The sequence below is a fragment of the Panthera leo genome, chromosome B1 (assembly GCF_018350215.1).
Source record: "Panthera leo isolate Ple1 chromosome B1, P.leo_Ple1_pat1.1, whole genome shotgun sequence".
Classification (NCBI taxonomy): Eukaryota; Metazoa; Chordata; class Mammalia; order Carnivora; family Felidae; genus Panthera; species Panthera leo.
In genome coordinates, this window is record NC_056682.1 from 65,173,603 (window position 1) to 65,186,854 (window position 13,252).

Consider the following 13,252-nt stretch of genomic DNA (forward strand, 5'->3'; position numbering starts at 1 on the left):
TCAAGTCCTTGAATCATATTTGCTCTTCCTTTTTTTGAAAAGAAAATTTTTAAAAATTTTTAATGTTTATTTATTTTTGAGAGAGAGAGAGAGAGAGACAGAGCATGAGCAGGGAAGGGGCAGAGAGAGAGGGAGACTTAAAATTTGAAGCAGGTTCCAGGTTCTAAGCTGTCAGCACAGGGACTAATGGGAGCTTGAACTCATGGACCGGGAGATCTGAGACAAAGTCAGATGCTTAACCATCTGAGCAACCCAGGTGCCCCTATTTACTCTTTTTCTTAATAGCCTGAAACTTAAGTGCTATGATGCAGATTGACAAAACTTATACACTATAATATAAAGTCAGTACATCTGATGTTACATGATAATGAATAAGAAAGGAAATAAAACATAATTTATGCATACACACAAATATCTTCATAACAAAATAAGGAGGAAAAGCTCATAAAAATTACAGTGCTCGTTTTTGTAAATGGCCATGTGGTCATAGTTGGTATTTATAACTGCCTTCTACTACCCATTTTGTATTCCCTTTACCTTCAGCAAACTTATTAATGGTTGTGATTCTTTACCTGGTGGCACGACCATGCCTTCATTCCTGAAGGGTCTGAGCCATTAATAGTCAGGCTTGGATTGAGTTGTAGTTTTCCATTGACCTCAATCACAGGGCATGATAATACTAGGAGACATTCTAAGGAATCATCTCTATTCCAGACATACTCTTCCTTATATCCATTGTAGAGATGTACTCCAACTTCCCCTTGATAGTCATAATCAGTTACCCCAGCCAGCACAGCAAATCAGTTCTTTGTCTGGTAATTCAGAGGTATGAGGAGTCAAAAGTGGCCAGATGGCAGTTTTAATTTCCAGTCCAATGGAATCAGTATTGTCTCTCCTGGAGAAGAACTTCTCTCTATGGAACTAAGACCTCTAGATCAGGAGGGTTGTGAGAACAGGAAGCAAAAATTTTGCTGTGGATCACTAGGAGTGATAGTGAATTGTGTCACTCCCATTTTCACCCCTTGATTTCTGGACCCATGAATCCTGACTATGGGGAAAAAATATCACTATACACTGTATGTTAATTCAGAACTTATACAACCTTCAAGATAACCTATGCCCAGCTCTACAAGGTATCACCACCTAGCTGGCACTGTAAATGAGTCTTCAAAAGGCTATTCCACTATTTTATCAAGTTGGCTGTTTCAGAATGGTGGGGAACCTAGTAAGACAAATGAACTCCATGAGTATTGGCACACATTGCTACACTTCTTTTGCTGTGAAGCAATGTTGTGTAGAATACCATGACAATGAATAAGGCATTGTGAAAGTCCATGGATGGCAGTTTTTACCCAGCTATATTGAGGTATAATTGACATATAACATTGTGTAAGTTTAAGATGTACATGTGATAATTTGGTATATGCATTATTGCAAAATGATTACCATAGTAAGATTAGTTAACACACCCATCACCTCACATAGTTACTTCATGTATGTATGTATGTATGTATGTATGTATGTATGTATTTTTGTGGTGACAACTTTTAAGAGTTATTCTCTTAGCAATTTTCGAGTACACAATACAGTATTGTTAACTATAGTCACTGCGATGTACATTAGATTCCTGAAACTTATTCATCTTACAGAGGTTTTTCCTCCACTATCCAAAAGTAGAATGTTCCTTTTGTAAGCCAAAATGGCATGAAGTGAAGAAGCAATTATCATTAATTTATATGGAAAAAGTTTTGAGCATTTTGAGAACTTCCCCAAATAATCTCTTGGAGTTTCCTGACACCTTAGGATGGAATCCATATCTTGCTAGCGGATGAACAAAATAAATAGAGATAAAGCACAGATGTTTACATATATGGTTTAAAACTACAGTAGCTTGATGCTGAGATGCTAAGTGTAGTTCCCAGGAAAGAAGCTTGTGGCCCCACTCTCACTGCTCACGGTGCACAGTGCCTCTGTATCAGCTTGCTGCAAAAGAAACACTGAACACTATTTTCACTTTTTACCTTTTTTCTTTTTTTGTAAAACCAAAATTTTAAGATTTATTTCAGTCAGTGAAAATGGGTGTTAATGTAGGTCTTTTGTAAAAGCAAAGTGGTATAATGTGAACTTTTGAAAAGGAGGGATACCTGTACCCGGAAGTTTTTACCCTTTGACCACCTTCACCCATTCTCCTCTCCACTGCACACCTAGCGACCACCAATATACTCATTGTTTCTGTGAATTCTTTTCTTTTAAGATTCCACGTGTAAATGAGATAATACGATATTCATCTTTGTCTGTCTGACTTATTTCACTTAGCATAATGCCTTCAGCATCCATTCATACTGTCACAAATGGTAGGGTTTTCTTCTTTTATGATTGAATAAAAGAATACATATATATACATTGTGTACATTGTAATATATATACATTGTATATATACATATCTCACATTTTCTTTATTCATACATAGATGGGCATTTAGGTTGTTTCCATGTATAGTTATTATAAATAATGCTAGGTGTATAGATATCTCTTAAAGATAGTGATTTAATTACCTTCAGATATATACCCAGGAGTGTGATTGCTGGATCATATGGTAGTTTTATTTTTAAGTTTTGAGGAATCTCTATACTGTTTTCCACAGTGGTTGCACCAACTTACATTCCCATCAATAGTGCATGAGAGTTCCCCTTTCCTCTACCTCTCACCAGCATTTGTCATATCTTGTCTTTTTGATACTAGTCATTCTGACAGTTGTGAGGTGATATCTCATTATGTGTGATTTGCATTTTCCTGATGATTAATGATATTGAGCACCTTTTCATGTATCTGTTGGCCATATGTATGTCTTGGGAAAAATATCTTTTCAGATCTTCTAAAAATTATTATTACTATTGTTTTTTGCTATTAAATTGTATAAATTTTTTATATATTTTGGATATTAATTCCTTATCAGAAATATGATTTGCAAATATTTTCTCCCATTTGGTAGCTTACATTTTCATTCTGCTTATGGTTTTCTTTGCTGTGCAGAAACAGGGCAGCTTTTTGGGTCACTCAGTAAATGGGCCAGAGTAATGCACCCAAATGAAGAATGTATTACCTCCAAAATCCAAAGTGGTCCAGTAGGCATTGTGCCTCCTTTTTGGTTGTAGGAGGATCCAGATGCAAAAACTTATATTTTACCCTACAACAGATATATTTTGACATGCACTACACCGCTGGACCCCTAGCAATTTCTCTAAGGTAGTAGTAACAGGAATGTTTGTTGGACATATTTTCTATCTTCTGATGTTAGTATATATTACCAATAAGATTAAAGTAGTTGCTACTTTTTGCTCACTGCGTCCAGTCAACATAATGTCATCAATGTAATGGACCAGTGAGACATCTTGTGGAAAGGGAAAACCATCAAGATCCCTACAAAGTAAATTTTGACATATGGCTAGAGAGTAGACATATTCTTAACATAGGACAGTGAAGGTGTATTACTGGCCTTGCTAGCTGAAATCAAACTGCTTCTTATGGTCTTTATTGACATATGGAGGAAAAAGCATTTGCCAGATCTATAGCTACCTGCCAGGTACCAGGAGACGTGTTAATTTGCTCAAGAAATGAAACCACATCTGCTATTGAAGTCAACACCTGGTTAAGTTTGTGACAGTCTATTGTCATTCTCCAAGATCCATCTGCCTTCTGCAGAGGCCAAATTGGTGAGCTGAATGGGGATGTGATAGGATTCTCTACCCCTGTGTCCTTCAAGCCCATGATGGTAGCGATAATCTTTGTGATCCCTTCAGGAATGTGGTATTGCATTTAGTTTACTATTTTATTAAGTAGAGGCAGTTCTAATGGCTTTCACTTGGCCTTTGGCACCAATAGTTCTCATTACGCAGTTTAGGGAGTGAAAGTGTAGAGTCTATCTATTCCAAATTATGCATTCCAGAAATAGGGAAATAACCACAGATGTGTTCAGGAACTTACTGGGCCCACTGTTAAGATGGACCAGAGTTAAAATCCCATTGATTACCTGGCCTCCATAAGCCCCTATTATGATTATTGGGTCTCAGTGACATTTGGGGTCTCTTGTAATTATTGTCATTCAGAACCAGTGTTCAGTAGTTCTCTAAGTATCTGATTATTTTCTTTTCTCCAGTGCACAATTACCCTTCTAAAAACATTGTAGGTTCCTCTGGAGAAGGCTCGGCTAAAAATTAACAGTATAAATTCAGTAGTGTACTGGGGTCCTTCTTCAAGGGGAATAGCCTTCCTTCATTCAAGGGATTCTGGGTCTGTAAACTTGCTTAAGTCTGGGAATTTATTGAAGGGTCATGACTAACTGTATTTATGATTCAGGTTATACTTGTTCACTTGACCTAGAACCTTTCTGTTTACACGGTTCAAATAAGACTTTTGTATTCTTTTTATTTCATTTCCAGAATCACCATGATCAATTAGCCAATGCTGTAAGTCTGTTCAAATCAGACTACTCTGATTGCTGCTTTGATTCTCCTGTCCAGTTGAGTAACCATGCCTACCTTACCTTTGGTAGTTGAGTATCACCACTTGGCCCCTGTCACCCTGGGAGTCAATTACTCCTGCTACATTTAAGTGTCCCAAATCAGCGACTGTAGTTCCCACTATAAGATCTGTCCTACAGAGAAACCAAGCAGGGAGCTCTGTGAGGATGGCAGGGCTCCTCTCACAAATTAATGTCTCACAGGGAAAGGTATGTGTTCTGGACCCTCCCACTGTGGGTGAATAGGTCTTCAATGACAAATCCACTCTAACATGTCAATCTCTCTAAACCTTTCAATATCTTCCTCTACATTAAACAGAGGCAGGCCACCATTTCCAGTTCACGTTTTGGTTCATGGTTTAGATGGCTTAGCCAACTAACCAAACAAACTGTTAGACACCCCCTCTCTTTTTTACTGTATAAGTTGTAACATTAAATGCAGAATCTCTGTTTTGTGAGCCCATATCAATAAATTTGGCCTAATCCAACTTTATGTTCTTTTCACTATTATCCTACATCCTTAGTATCCATTCCCACACATATTTCCCAGATTTCTGTCCCTATAAATTAAAAAATTCAAGTAGTTTCCCTTGGAGGGTAGCATATCTAATCAAGGATCACACTTTGTACCTTACCTTTAGGGGCCTGCTGAGACTTGAGTCTAATCACATGTATGGAAGCAAAGAGAGGCAGTGGGCATGGGTCCTGAGGAGAATCATTGTCTTCTCTGGCAAATGGCTTAGGGGAGTTCTTTACCATTTCCTTAGGCAATACAGAATTAATCTCCTCAGAAGGAGGTGGAGAGGCTACGACAGGGTGTGGAAAGGCCTCTTCCACTGACAAAGAAGATTCATCAGAATTTAGGTGCTCAAAGGCTCAAGCTTCATTAGGATCTTCCCACAATTCCCATCCCAATTTATAGAATCTCATTTTTTCCCTAGTCAATGCCTTTCCTTTAACAGTAGACATCTTGTTAACTTGGGAGTTTATTCTGCTTTGTTATTCAGCCAGTCACAAGATGAGACTTGGTGTTTGATTTTCAGCAATGTCAGACCAGCAGCTCTGCGTCTCCTTTGAGGTACACATAGAAGCTTCTATGTCATTTATGTAGCACTTGGGCTAATAATTCAAATTTCTGAGCTCATCCTTTTCTTTCACCAATTTGTCCAGTGATGTCAACCTCATTGTATTTGTTAGTTTTCCAAAATTGTTTGGCAGTATCATATGCATATTCCCCCAGTGCTCTCTTTGCTATTAGGAATATAATCAATATCATCTTCAAATATAATCAGATTAGAAGACAAATTCCAGAAACCTCAGAACTAATGCAGAAAACTCATCCGTCAAATTCTGTTACTCTACAATCACTTTCAGTACCAAAATCTGTGTCAGGGTACTCTATAGAGAGGACAAAACTATATAATATGTATATTATAGGCTTGTGATTATGGAGACTGAGAGACCTTTAATCTACTCTCTACAGATTGGAGACCCAGGAAAACCAGTGGTGTAGTTCTAATCCAAGTTCACTAGGCTGGTAACTAGGAGAACTGATGATGTAAGTTTCAGTGCAAGTCCAAAGGCTAGGGATGCTGATGGTATAATTCTCAGTCCAAGAGCAGGAAAATACTGATGTCTAAGCTCATGCTGTCAGATGAAAAAAGAATTCTCCCTTTCTCCTCTTTTTCATTCTGTTCAGACTCTAAACAGATTGGATGATAGCCATTCACACTGGGGTGGATAACGTGTTTTGCTCAGTCTATCAATTCAAATGCTAATCTCTTCTGGAAACACCTGCACAGATGCAAACAGAATGTTTAACCAGCTATCTGTGTCTTCCATGATGCAGTCAAGTTGATGCATAAAATTAACCATCACAGTAAATGTCAATGAACTCTTCTAAAAAGATGTTTTAATTGCTTCTATATCACTATAGGGTGATGATCCCATCTGAAATAATAATTTTTTTTAACGTTTATTCATTTTTGAGAGACAGAACAGAACGTGAGCTAGGGAGGGGCAGAAGGAGAGGGAGACAGAATCCAAAGCAGGCTCCAGTCTCTGAGCTGTCAGCACAGAGCCCAATGCAGGGCTCGGACTCACTGACCACCAGATCATAACCTGAGCCAAAGTCGGATGCCCAACCAAATGAGCCACACAGGCGCCCCCTCCCCCCATCTGAAATAATAAAGTAATTTTAACCCCCTCTCTTTTTTGGAGCTTTCCTGGAGTAGCTATAGTTTTATACTTTGTATCATAGAAACTTTGGGACACAATTTATTTGTTCTTACTTGACCATAGATTCTTTAGGGCAGAATCCATGTTAGTATTTCTACATGTTAGGAAATAAGTTCTGGTGTATAATAGATGTTCAGTAAATGAAGAAATCTTGTTATATTTATACAATAGATTTGGCAACTGAAAGCCTATTCTGATTTAATCAGATGGTTCAGATGGGAAATAAGATCATTTTAGAATTGTGTCTACCACAGAGTAGGACTATGTGTGTGTGTGTATGTGTGTGTGCTGGAGAGAAGAGCAGATATTGGGCTATGTCAACACAAAACTGTAACAGGAACAAAATAACAATAACAATGAAATGAATTAATTTTTTTCTATTCTTTATTTAGTTCTCTCTTCAGTGTGGCTTAGTAATCAAGTACACTGGGATTAATGGTTCTATGTGAGTTCGCCCTTTTACAGTAATCACTTAGGGAAACAGTTAATAAACAAAATATTTTGGAACTGTTTTTGGAATTAATACCTTCCAAATTTGTACCATTATTTTAAAAGACTTAATTCATAATTTTTTTAGAAGAGAACTGATTTTAGGAAAAATGTAAAAAGTAGGTATTATTATTTATGTTTTCAAAAAAAAAGATTAGTATTAGCCAAAGGCTGATAAAACTCTCAAGCTAGACAATACCATTTGGGGTAAAAAAAAAAGTAAGGTATGGCTAAACACAACTTAGATTTCTTTATATGGCTTGCAAAATGTTCAAAAGAAATGAAAATGAGATTTCAAACGTGTTGTGGTTAAGGGAAGTCACTGGAATATGTGCTTTCAATTTGTATATTTTAAACATTTATTGGAAATTTTCATTTTGAATTATTTATTTAGCTTTGTACCTCACCTACTTTCAAGTAGGATTTGAAACACTGAATTTATGTATACTTATTTTTAATATTTAAATATATCAGAGCAAAATATTTATGTTCTACTGACTTTTACTTTAATATTCTTCTCTTGTGTTGTAACAAAAAGATTTCCTTTCATAAAAATATATTCTACAATTAGTAGACTTAGAATTAGCCTTCTAAAATCTCTCCTCTGATGACAATTTTTTCCCCTCATTGAGATAGTCCCAGATTGCTTATTTAGTCAACTCAAAATTGTTTTGCTTTTTAATATCATGCAAGTACCCTCTCAGAAATATTTTCAGAACTGCGTGAGGGAGGCCCACAATTTCCTAGGGCAATTTATGATATAAAGGGACATGAAAGCGGCAAGCTCTCCACATCAAGGAGTTGTTGCTTGTTTTCTCAGGGAATGATAAGATTAATGGTATTTCCTGATTTTATTCTAAAAGTCAAAAATACTGCTGCTGTGTCTGGAAAGTATCTGCTTTTCAAGAAAATTTTACTGCTTTGTTTTTTGCTCAAATAATGAGCTAAACTATTTGAAGGAGAACGGTACATACAGAAAATAGAAGGACTTTACATTTCTTTAGAAAACCACATAGAAAATTTTGAACTAAATTTATGTTGGAAATAAAGGGTTATAGATAATATTTGTAATTTAAGTTCACTTAATTAAACACATAGGTGTAGTTATCATCCTGTATCATTCCATCAGTTGTGACCAGAAGAGTAGTGTGTCCCCTCATCCTGTGGTATGCCTCTAGAATAGGATTTGGCTACATTTCAGTTCCCAGAAATGGATAATTGGAAGAGATTTGTAGAAAGCTTTAGGTATACTATTTTGATTATGAAAAATAGTGCAGTTTACAAGCATACCTCATTTTACTGTGCTTCACTTTATTGGATTTATAGTGTGCTTTTTGCCAATAGAAAGTTTAAGACTTCTGTGGAGGAAGTAACTGCAGATGTGGTGGGAATAGCAAGAGAACTAGAATTAGAAGTGGAGCCTGAAGATGAGACTGGATTGCTGGAGTCTTGTGATCAAACTTGAACAGATGAGGAATTGCTTCTTATGGATGAACAAAGAAAATGGTCTCCTGAGATGGAATCTACTCCAAGTGAAGATGCTGCGAAAATTGTTGAGATTTAGGGTTCTAGAGGACTGAGAGTATTTCGAATATTTGGATTTAGAGTATTCCATAAACTTAGTTGATAAAGCAATAGCAGAGTTTGAGAAGATTGACTCCAATTTTGAAAGACGTTCTCTGTGCATAAGATGCTATTAAACAGCATGACATGCTGCAGAGGAATTGTTCAAGAAAGGAACATTTTTTTTTCATTAGCTTTCCATTTTCCAGATATATTCAATGCTTAATTTCTTGTGTATTCATAAAGCAATTATTAGTGCATGGGAGTGCCCATACATATACATACATATCCCCTCTTTCTCTTTTTTCTACTAATCTATACCTTTACTTACTCTCCAATTAAATCTCTTTCTTTGAGAACTTTCTACGTGAAAAGACTGCTATTTGCTGATGATATAGTTGTAAGCAAAAAAAGATTTAACTTTTATCCTTATAATACTGAATTTTGCAGGCAAGTAGAGGTGAGATGGATGCATAAGAAAGAGAAGACTTCTAAAATGGTATGTAAGGACCTTGGTGGACTTGGTCCCCATGGAAACAATGAAAAAAAAAAAGAAAAATGGCAAAACAACTAAAATTAACTATTTCATAACTCTGAAAGTTATCCTAACCGTGGAACAAACTAAAAATCATTTATCCATGAGAAACTTCTGAACCTTTGTAAGATAGCAGGGCCTATAGTGTTTTGACTTTGAGTTATTCCCATCATCCCTCCATCTGTAGTTCAGTGGCATGGAAGCTTAGGAAAAGCCAGCCGTCTTCCATTCGAAGGTAGTACACTGATCTCATTTAGAATTCTGTTAAAAACACTATCCCCAGGGCATAGTCAATATTTTGTCTGTACCCGCAGCTTCTTGGAAAATATCCATTCCTGAGGTGTTGTGGCTATTTTATTTGACTCAGAGCTCAGAATAGTGCAAAAAATTCTATCCCCAGGGCATTGCAGTCTGAAACTAATAGCAGTCTATTGCTAACATCAAAGCCTAGGCTGTTATCTTAGTTGGGAAAAGAAGAGCTTGGTTAAAACTTTAAGGTCCGGTCCTAGAGAACTAAATGACCATAGGGAACTTTGAAAATCTTCAACATATTCCTGGGATCAAGAAAGTTGTACTCATACAGGACTTTGTTTTTGCCCAGGAAAGACCTGGAAAAGGAAAAGGTCCCAGTCATTCACCTCTGTCTGAATTTAAGGCCCCATGTAAGCAGGAAGTGAAATTGTAAGCTGCTTAAAATTTGAAGGCATGCCTTTTCGCACAAATTCCCTTGGCAAAGAGTAGTAGACATACAGGCAAGCATTTAAGGAATTCTGACTTATCATTGCTTGACTACTAAATTATATTGATCTTGGGCTGAACCCTAGGATGCAGGCTTAAACCTAAAAATAAGAACTTAAAAAATGATAGCTGGGAACTCAGTGGCAACATACAGCAGGGAAAAGAGAATCTACAGAATTAGTCAAGAAAAGTCCTTAAAAGATTAGAAACAACAAGAAAAACAATAGCAACAGTAACAGCAGCACCAACAACCTTGGAGGGTAAGGAAGGAATCTGATAACAGAGTTGTTACAATATAATATCTACAATGACCAGTTTTCAACCAAAAATTTCAACCAAAGAAAAACTGTGTTACATATATAGGAAAAAAAGTAGAGTACAGAAAATGTCATTGATGAGGCCCCAGGTGTTATATTAATAGGCTTAAATGTAGCTGTTTTAAGTATGTTCAAGGGACTAAAGGACACCAGGATTAAAGAATTGAAGAAAATGATAACAATTATGTCTCACCAAATATACAATATCAACAAAGAGATAAAAATAATAAAAAAGGAATCAAATGTAAACTCTGGAGCTGACAGTACCATAATTAAAATAAAAGGTTCACTAGAGGGGTGCCTGGGTGGCTCAGTCGGTTAAGCATCCGACTTCAGCTCAGGTCATGATCCCGTGGTTCACGAGTTCGAGCCCCGCGTGGGGCTCTGGGCTGATGGCTCAGAGCCTGGAGCCTGCTTCCGATTCTGTGTCTCCCTCTCTGACCCTCCCCCCATTCATGCTCAGTCTCTGTCTCAAAAATAAATAAACGTTAAAAAAAATTTTTTTAAATGTTCACTAGAGAACATTAACAGAAGACTTAATCTCATGGAAAAGAATTATTGAACTTTAAGATATGTCCATAAAGATTTTCCAGTCTGAGGAACAGGAAAAAATTGAAGAAAAATGAAGAGAACGTTAGAGTTTATGGAATACTAGCAACTGTACCAACGTACACGTAATGGGAGTTCCGGAAGAAGAGGAGAGAAAGAAAGAGACATAAAAATTATTCAAAGAAATAACGGTTCCAAATGCCCGAAGGTGATGAAAAACATTAACCTACATATTAAAGAAGTTCAACGAACTTCAAGTAAACTCAGAGAGATCCACACCTATCCATGTCATTGTTCAATTGGCAAAAATCAAAGAAAAGAAAATCTTAAAAGCTTCAAAAGAAAAATGACATATCACATGCAAAGAATCCTCAGTGAGATCAACAGGTGGCTTTTCATGGATGCCTTAAGGCAGAGGGATGGAAACTTTAAAGTAGTGAAAGGAAAAACCTACTAACCAAGAATTCTGTATTCAGCAAAACTCTCCTTCAAAATGAAGGAGAAATTAAGACATTGCCAGACAAACAAAAACTGAGAGAATGCATTGCTAGAAGACCTGCCCTATGAGAAATATCAAAGGCAGCCCTTCAGGCTAAAATAAAGGGTCACTACACGATAACTTGAATCCACATGAAGAAAGGAAGGACAGTGGTCAAGATAGCTACACAGATAAATACAAATGACAGTAAAAATGTATTCTTGTTTGTTACTCTTCTCTATGATTTAAAAGACAATTCATAAAGCAATAATTATCAAACTATGTTAGTGGCTTATAATGTATGAAGATATAATCGCATGAAGTCTGAAGGTGGGAGCAGAGGTATATTGGAAAAAAGTTTTTGTATAATATTGGAATTAAGTTAGTATCAACCTGAAATACATGATTTTTATATTGAGATGTTAATTGCAATCCCCAGGTAACCACTAAGAAAATAAGATAGGGAGCTGCGTATTTGATGTCAGCCATTTTTCAAAAGTCATCCATCATGTGAAGGAGAGACCACACTCTAGATCACAGAAAAAGGACTAGATGTTTGAAGTTACAAGAAAGCAGTTTAACTCCATTACAAAAAAAGAAAAAGAAAAAGAATTTTAATTATTAGAATTGTTTGTCAATGAAATGGGATGGCTAAGAAAAAAAAATGAGATTGATATCAGCATAAATTTAGTTTTAAGAGAGGCTGAATGATTTAGTATGTTAAAAAGAAAAACACAAGCCCAAAAGGGAGTCACTTATGCTAGGCCTTGCCACCAAACTGGGGCTTAATGCCTAAGCTAATTATACTTTCAACTTCCTCCAGAAATGTAGTCTTCACCCATCTGTCAGGAATTTTCTAGGGGCGCCTGGGTGGCTCAGTCAGTAAGCATCTGACTTTGGCTCAAGGTCATGATCTTGTGGTTTGTGAGTTCGAGCCCCACATTGGGCTCTATCCTGACAGCTTGGAGCCTGGAGGCTGTGTCTCCCTCTCTCTCTGCCCCTCCCCTCCTCATACTCTGTCTTTCTCTGTCTCTCAAAAATAAATAAATGTTAAAAAAAAAATTTAAAAAGAAACAAAAACAAAATAATTTTCTGGTCAGCACCAGGGAGGTAATCTGTCACATAGGCCTCTCTGTCCCCTAAATGAAGATGAAATGAACCACCTAATAAGACCTTTTGTCCCCAGTGAAAGGTAATCTCACCAAAAATGATCCTTTTTCTCTGTTAATGTCTTTGTTGACCTGCTTTAAAAACCTTTCCCTTTCTGGGGCTCCCAGGTGGCTCAGTTGGTTAAACTTCTGACTTCAGCTCAGGTCATGATCTCACGGTTCATGAGTTCGAGCCCTTTGTCTGGTTCTGTGCTGACAGCTCAGAGCCTGGAGATTCTCTGTCTCCCTCTCTCTCTCTGCCCCTCCTCTGCTCTCTCTCTCTCTCCCTTTCTCTCTCAAAAATAAACATTAAAAACAAACACTCAAACAAAAAAACTCTTTCCCTCTCTGTAGTCTTTTGGGACTGCCCTCCACTTGCTAGATGGAATGCTGTTTGGATTTATAAATTGATTAATAAAGCCAATTTGACCCTTAAAATTCACTTGTTCGAATTTTTATTATTTAACAAGTATTATGTAGATGTGGAAATGAGACTTCTAATGACAATTTTTTTATTCTTATGATTTAATGAAGATCAAAGAGAATGTTTGTCGGTAGAACCTCTTTAAGACAGTTTTGACATTCAAAATAAAATAGAAAGAAACCCCACAAATATTAAATCCATTTTTACTTAGACACTTTTCTAAAGAAGACATTCAGATGGCCAACAGACACATG

The 13,252-nt window shown here is 36.7% G+C and overlaps 1 pseudogene; it reads right to left on the reverse strand.

Moving 5' to 3' along the window:
* Window positions 1–484: 484 nt before the first annotated feature.
* The window catches only part of LOC122218399, a 165,595-nt pseudogene continuing 152,827 nt past the window's right edge, over window positions 485–13,252 (reverse strand).